This window comes from Asparagus officinalis, chromosome 4, assembly GCF_001876935.1.
Source record: "Asparagus officinalis chromosome 4, Aspof.V1, whole genome shotgun sequence".
Lineage (NCBI taxonomy): Eukaryota > Viridiplantae > Streptophyta > Magnoliopsida > Asparagales > Asparagaceae > Asparagus > Asparagus officinalis.
Genome location: NC_033797.1, coordinates 92,442,704 through 92,451,013, shown reverse-complemented (window position 1 = coordinate 92,451,013; position 8,310 = coordinate 92,442,704). Strand labels below are relative to the sequence as shown.

The 8,310-nt window shown below is 37.7% G+C and overlaps 2 long non-coding RNA genes across 3 annotated transcripts; one reads left to right on the top strand and one right to left on the bottom strand.

The window, feature by feature from the left end:
• LOC109836055 lies at positions 226-1,447 on the top strand. Its single transcript, XR_002245807.1, has 3 exons — positions 226-432; positions 945-1,020; positions 1,118-1,447. It is a non-coding gene; the product is annotated as an uncharacterized LOC109836055 (long non-coding RNA).
• LOC109836054 lies at positions 6,349-7,358 on the bottom strand. 2 transcript variants are annotated; one of them, XR_002245806.1, is made up of 5 exons: positions 7,297-7,358; positions 7,139-7,188; positions 6,894-7,058; positions 6,694-6,748; positions 6,349-6,570 (listed from the first exon to the last, which is right to left on the bottom strand). It is a non-coding gene; the product is annotated as an uncharacterized LOC109836054 (long non-coding RNA). The 2 variants fall into 2 exon arrangements; XR_002245805.1 differs by lacking the exon at positions 6,349-6,570 and having other exon boundaries at positions 6,594-6,748.

Here is an 8,310-nt window from a genome sequence, read left to right as displayed (position 1 = left end):
ATTTTCGCACAGGACTGTGCGAAAACATCTCTGGGCCCTTGGATTTAACGAGCGGCTCGTGTTGGTTTCAGAAACCAAAAAAATCTCGTGACCTCAAATCCTCCTCCTCCCACTTCTAAATCACGTCTCCCTCTCTCACCTCAAATCCTCCTCCCTCTCTCTCCTCAAACCCTCCTCCCTCTCTCTCCCTCGTGAAACCCTCTCGCTCGTGAAACCCATCTTCACCGCCGCTGGGGTTACCCGACCAACTCCTCAAACCCTCCTCTCCCTCTCTCGCTCGTGACCCCAAGCACCGCCGCCGACCAACTCCGACTCCGACCAACTCCGACTCCGACCTCCTCCTCCAACTCCGGATCCGACCCCGAAAATCACCCCAGCGGCCACTCTCTCTCACTTGGATCCAAAGGGAGCTTGAATCAAAACTGTTTGTAGGTAAAATTTTAATTTTAATTTTTAAGATTGAGGGTTCTTGTTGTTTAATGAGTTATACATGATTATGATGGTTGATGCTTGTTGGATTTTAGTCAAAATTGCTTGTTGTATTTTTTTACTGTCCTCTCTAAAGCCGAATTTTTTTTGAGTACTTTACTGAGATATACATGATTATGATGGTTGATTTTCTACATTGTCCCTTAGTTCCTGATGTTCCTATGTCCTGATGTGGTTGCATATGCGACCACATATACTACCGCATTTCTCTGTTGCATATGCTCGATCTTCATGCTGATGTGGTGATGAATAAGACCCAAAATTGAAATCTCCCTTCAGCTAATGAATCCCTTTTCTCGGATGTTTGTATGCTTGCTCATTCTCAGCTTCAAGGATATAGCTTCTTAAATAGTTATTTCTTATTTTTTGATGGAAAACTTGTGACCTAATGTGTTATCTTAGTTGCAATAGAATATCTGTTTACTTTGATCTTACTCCATGCCTTGTTGCTGTAGATATGCGGATGCAACGGTGCTGTATTCAGAAAAATCACCTGATCAACAAAACCCATCAAACAAAACCCACATATATGTCGGGTCTTTCATGTCACCTTATGCGATTTTACTTCATTTTCGCTTTCCTTGGCCGTCTTTGGATGAAGTTACTAAATGTGAATCTCTTTGTGCAGGGGTTTATGTGAAGAAATTCAGCAATCATCCAAAGAGGGCTGTATCTTTAATGTATCCAAAGTTTGATCCGTTGATATCTCCCTCTGTGTTATGGTTGTCTTAATTTATCCAAAGAGGGCTGTATCTTTAATGTATCCAAAGTTTGATCCGTTGATATCTCCCTCTGTGTTATGGTTGTCTTAATTTATCCAAAGAGGGCTGTATCTTTAATGTATCCAAAGTTTGATCCGTTGATATCTCCCTCTGTGTTATGGTTGTCTTAATTTATCCAAAGAGGGCTGTATCTTTAATGTATCCAAAGTTTAATGTATCCAAAGAGGGTTTTATCTTTAATGTACAATGCAATTAAGTTTCTGTTCCCTTTCATTGTTATGGTTGTCTTAATTTGTGTTGGTCCGTTGATATCTCCCTCTGTGTTAATTGTCCAGAATGCTGTAACGTCATATGTCGGTTGTCTCACTTTCCCGATTGTGAATGCATCAGAATTTGTGTTGCTGCAAAAGCTGCTACTGTGAATGATGAACTTTTCCAGTACTTCGCTAGATTGTGGGCAAAATTTGTGTAGCAGAGTAGAGACCGTGCGCCTACCCTTGCAGTATAGTCAATGCTTAAAGTCAGTTACTTCAATCGGCGAGTATCTTGCTAGATTGTGAATGATGAACTTTTCCAGTAAGAAGGGTAGTATGCGCTACTAGTAGAGTAGAGATTGTGTTTTACGCTGTAAGTTCATACAATTTTCAAGATTTTTGCAATACAAGCATAAGTAAAACAGCATGCTGCTGCACTAGCTTTCCATCTTGAACGTATAGGTAACTAACTAAAAGTACATGGAAATATAACCACCTGAAAAATTATACAAGATTGAAGACAAACGAAGGATGGCTGAATCGAAACAAACAGATCTATTTAAATTCATAGAGGGTGTTCTTACAATACAAGTTAAATTTCTCAATTCCACATCCTATAGCTGAATCTGAGCAATAAATAGATGACAAATACTATTAGGATTAGTACACGGTAGATTTGACTTTAAGAACTTCGTCTCAGTTTAATCTACAAGAGCCATTCAGCAAATCCATGCAGTGAAATCCACAAACAGTCAAATAGACGCCATTTATTCCCATTCGATAGTAGCTGGTGGCTTTGATGTAATATTTGGCCAACCACATCAACGAGAAACTTGTGATCGAAATAATACCTGAAACACAAACGACCAAAATCAATAATGATTTGGGCAACATATCGAATTACTGGTTTTAGATACAGGACTAGGCAATAACTTTGATGAATGACAAAGGTGTCACTAGGTAAAAGATAAAAATTTTGGATACATGATGTTATCAAAATTTATGTCAATCCAAGCCCTAAAAGGAAGAGTCACACACGGGGATATTGCTAGTAACGTATAATGTGGCTTCGCTGTCCTTCTCATAGATCATACTGATCAGCCAGAGAAACAGAAGAACATAAAAAAGACGGCAAAGAACAAAAGAGATATAGGGTAATTAAATAAAAAATGATGAGAACAGAAAAAATACACGGTTCAGGTTAGTTAAAAATTTTTAGTGTGATTTTCGTCATTTGGGACTCTGAAGTTACACAGGGACTGAACTTAGTTTGAGTCGGTATAAATACAGCATGATACGTAGAATAGTTCAATCATATTGATCACAATTTCAACAGGATTGAACTTCTAGAGTGATTCACTCAAAAATCACAAAGCTAAGAACCAAATGGGCATTAAGAAGCATTAACAAAGATGCCACAATATACACATGACACCCACAAACTCTAATAATATTACAGATGCTGCTCCACGAATCACTAGCTAGCAGCACATAATCAAAACATAACAAAATGGGACATCAACTGAAGCAATAAAATAAACTTAATATTATCAACACTCCTTCAAGCTGCGATAACATTATGGTAAATTGAGTCAAAATAAACTTAATACATAAGGCATGTTATCAACTTGCACAAATGACTTTCCAAATCTTTATTAAAAACAAGTGCTAGTTAGTTGACTAAAACTAGAAACTTAAGAAACATGTAATATAAAAAAAAAATAACCAAAACCATGTCATATTATAGAGCACACAACTTTCCAAATGTTAAAATTGATCTACGAGCTGTTTCCTTTCCCACAAAATCCAACAATAATCTTCCCATAAATTTATCAAAATCCAACAATAATCAAAGATTCGCCAAGAAAGGTTAAGCCTTTTCAAGATCCAACAATAATCTTCCCAAATTTTATCAAAATCAAGCAAAAAGTTTAGAGAGGACCTCGATCTGGTCGTGGCGGTGCTTGGGGTCACGAGCGAGGAGATGGCCGATCTGAGAGAGAGGAGATGGCCGCTGGGGTTGGGGCCATGAGCGCGGGGTCACGAGCGAGGAGATGGCCGATCTGAGAGAGAGGAGATGGCCGCTGGGGTTGGGGCCATGAGCGCGAGAGGGAGAGGGAGTCGGGTTCGGGGTCACGAGCGCGAGAGGGAGAGGGAGTCGGGTTCGGGGCGTGGCGGTGCTTGGGGTGACGAGCGAGAAGAGGGAGAGGGATGAGGGTTGGGAAGAGAGAGGGTGGAGGGTTTATGGGAGAGAGAAAGTGAGGGTCTGGGGAACGAAAAAAATCCAACGGAGAGAGATGAAAGGGAAGATCCAACGGCTTAAAGCCGTTTTCGCACGTTACTGTGCGAAAAAATTTCGCAGCCGAAGATTCCTCTATATATATATATGTATATATAAATTAAATAGTAGTTATATATGAGGTGAGAACCATATCGTTAGCACAAGTGTTTGGTGGCTTGGCGATTTGGACATCCGGGGTTCACCTTGGCATGTAGCCTTGTGTGAACCTGGCGCGTCACAGTACAGAAGGGCCGAGATATCCAAGTGTTGACAAGACCGAGTGCGAGATGAATCGCGTGTGCGAGGGAGAACAGAATAGTTTATGCTCGGGGTTTGCTCGCTTTGTTCAGAGGCTTAGCACATGATATTAAGGCAAGATCACTTACAACCAAACTTCATGCCCATAGTTAAAAACTAGTTTAAAAGCGTTTACAAATTGTGTTTACATGCTTTAATCTTAATATGTGTCTCTCTCTCTCTCTCTCTCCTCTCTCTATATATATATATATATATATTATAATATAATATAATTATATATATATATATATATATATATATATATATATATATATATATATATATATATATATATACTATATATCAATATTTATATTAGAAAATAGATTTAAGATTATTTAAGTCTTAAAATTAGTACATAGAATTTAAGTAGAAACATTAAGTGGATTAAAAATATGACATCATATGTGCAATAACAAATAATGCGTACGTGTGATCAAATTTTAAATGAATACTTGATAGGCAAATGAATCAAATATATATCTGGTTAAATTCTATTTGTTAATAAACTCAAGTACTAAAAAACATTTGTTTATTGGTAGATGAACTACTAAATAGAATATGATCAAATAGTTACTCGAACAATTATCAAACTAATAGTTAATTATTTTGTTTATTTCCACCCTATCAATGGAGTGTCGATCTCATACTCTATGATGCGGCATAATTATGTACCAAAATTACAAGTGCACAATTTATCAAGTTATAGTATAAAAAATATCGATCCCATGAGGAAGGTGATTTTAAGAGATTATTAGAAATGGTTCTTATGTTTTGTGCATGACAATTAGGAATAAAGAATAAGTGTAATTATGATGAGTGGTTGTTTTGATTTATGTGCAAGAGATAATAAATTGAATTTTAGAGAAGAAAGAATCAAAGAATAAATGAAATCACAAGGCAAGAAATATGAATTAATAAAATCAAGAAATAAAACTAAGAATGAAAAGAAAATTTAAGAAAGTCAAGATGGAGGATTCAAAAGAGGTAAGAAATCTAGAATATAATCCACTAACCAATTTTAATTACAAAATATAAACTATTCTCTTTTTATCATATTTCAACTTAGATTTATTAAGCATAGATTATCAAACCATTTAAGGAAAGTGTAACCTATCAAATTATCATCTAAGTTAAAATTACTATTCATGATAAGAACAACAACATGATAATAATCCTAGAATTCATAAGCATAACCTATCAAACCATTTAAGATAAGCATAGATTATCAAATTCTTCTTCTACCGATTAGTTCTCTAGTTGATTATCCTAAACATGAACATTTTAAGTGTAAGAGAATAATTCATACAATATAAGAGAAATTAGACTAGTTTCATACAATTCTAAGATTCTTACAAGAATTAAATTCACATCTTAAGAAATAAAAGCAAGAAGAAAAGGAACTAATTACAAAAATAAAAAGAAAAGAAAAATCTAAACTATGAACAAGAAATAAATCTAACTACAAAGAAAATAAAAATCTAAACTACAAAATAAATTACAAAAATTATATACAAGAAAATAAATCTACTCTACAAATTAAAGTACAAAAAAGAAATAAAAAGACAAGAAAATAAATCTACACTATAAGCATGAATTTAAATCTAACTAGTAAGCAATAATAAAGAAATTACAAAAAAGAAATAAAAGAGAAAAGAAATGCAAAACTTCAAATTGCTCTTTATCTCCATCCTCATCATTCAACAAGAGGAGAAAGAACAAATTTAAAGTGGAAAAAATTATTATTATTAATTACAACTAAAGTTATAATTTTTGGAAGGCCTTCTCAATTAAGAGTAGCCCTCCTCTCCAAAAGGAGTTTACAAAATTTTCACACCTCTAACCCCTCACTCTCTACCCCTATTTATAGTAATCTTTAATGAATATGAGCCATTGGATTTGTCTTGAGCCCCAAGCAACAATCTCCACCTTTGAATTTGGTTTTTGTTCTTCTCTAGCCCAATCTTCATTTGATTTTCCAAGGCCCATTCTTCAATTGATTTTCCAAGCAAGTCCAATGTAAAAAAAACTCAAGGCTGCAGCCAATGGAGCTTCCAAAAAACCAAAAATGTCTCCAGCCCATATCCATGATTTTCTCATTTGATTTAATAAAACCTAGAGCTTGCAAGTCCGGCCCACTTGAGAGAAAAATCCAAGTTGCATTGCATCAGGTCCAGCTAGGGGTGCATTCGGTTCGGATACGGTTCGGATATGACCCTTACCATAACCATAACCACTTTCTGAAAACGGATATGGATACGGTTCGGATATTCATCGGTAAGAAAAAAACAATACCATATCCGCATTAAAACGGAAACGGATACGGTTCGGATATTAGAGGTTCGGATACGGTTCGGATACGGATACTAATCGGATATTTGGGAAATAAATATGAGTAGGATATGACAAAAAATAAATATGATTTTAATAACTCACAAAGTAAGACAAGTAAGACAAGTTACCTCAAAACTTTGTTGCTATTCTGCATGACAAAGCTTAGAACACCATAGCGGGCCTTCTTCATAGGCTAAAAAAGGGAACAAAGTATATGAAACGATGTTCATTACAAATAGCAACCATCCAATACATCGTGTATTATTAATAAGATATACCAAAGGCTAACTCAAATTTTCTACTTTCTTTAACATACCAACATTAACGTCCACACCCAAAGGACACTGAGTCATCCATGGAGAAGGGGGTTGCTGCATAATAAAGAAGAAAAGGAAGGTAAACGAGACCCATTTATAGTTACCCATGCAACCAACTGAAATCAACCAGAACAGTTCATCCAACCTCCCATTAAATGTACACTATTTAGAAATCAGCAGAAAGGGGAATAAACAATACCATATAAGGAATGGGTCTTCCACCTTTCACGTCAAGACCATTCCTGACATCGCTAATTGGACTTGGGGTATAATCAGAATCATCAGATGGACCTGTGGGGATGTTTTACATTCCTTGATCACCTGTTCCAGGCAATGGAGTCGGGATTGGGGTCTGCAATGGTGTCTGCAACCAAATTAAAGAATTAAAGCAAGCCCAGTACTGATAATTCAACTAAACAGACCTCTTCTGTCAAAGAAACTTACCGGTGGAAACAGCATTTCTGCTGATGGAGTCTCATACTCCTCAATCGGGCCTTCATATGGAACATTCAAATAAAAAATATTAGGATTTTCAATTCAGTCAATAAATGCTAAAAGTTAGGGCTTTTATCAAAAAATAGAGCATAGGGGTTTGAATTCACCTTACTGGACTTTGGACATTGTCGTAGGCGGGGTGGGACGTGTAGGCGGAGGCGAGGCAGGGCACGGAGAACATATCTCGGACGCGGGAGGTGGATCTCGAAGGCGGGAGGCAGATCTCGGCCGCGGTGGGTTTTCCCGCTGGAGGCGGTGGGTTTTCGAGCTGGAGGCGGTGGGTTTTAGAGCTCGAGGCGGGTTTTCGAGCTCGGCGGCAGTGGGTTTTCGAGCTGGAGGCGGTTGGTTTTCGAGATGGAGGCGGGTTTTCGAGCTGGAGGCGGGTTTTCGAGCTCGGCGGCGGTGGGTTTTCGAGCTGGAGGCGGTGACGAATATCGAGCTGGAGGTTTGGAGGTGGAGGCTGATGGGAATGGGAGAGATTTAGGGTTAGTGTTTTTGGAGTTTGATTTGGGTTGCGGATATTTGTTATAGACCCGAGTCACCCGACCCAATAGAAATTAGCTCATTTCAAATATCCGGATATCCGGACCGTATCCGCAATTTTGACCCAATAACCGTATCCGAAACCGTATCCGGATAAAAAATCAAAACCGTAACCGTATCCGAAACCATATCCGAGCTGTTTCAATTTTTGCCTACCATATCCGCTTTCTAAACGGATACGGTTGCGGTCGGTCCGGATAAAACCGGACCATTTTGCACCCCTAGGTCCAGCCCAAGTGATTTTCAGCAATCAAGTTTGAAGAGCGGCCCACATCCGGTTTCATTTGATCTAAAGCCAAGCAAGCCCATATTTGAACATGCAACAATCAAGTTTGGTTTTAATTCCACACCTGCAGCACCTCAATTCCCTGTCTGGTCCAATGAAAAATAGATCAAAGCATTGTTTTCATTTGATTAAAATTAGCAGCCGGCCCATGAAGAGTTCGGTCCATGTAGCAGGTCCAGAGCTTTGATTTCATTTCCAAAATCGAAGATGAGCAGCAAGTCCGGTCTTCTTTGGAGCTCCTCCCCATTCAAATGATTTTTCAAAAGAAAATTGAAGAGCAAAGTCCACAAGT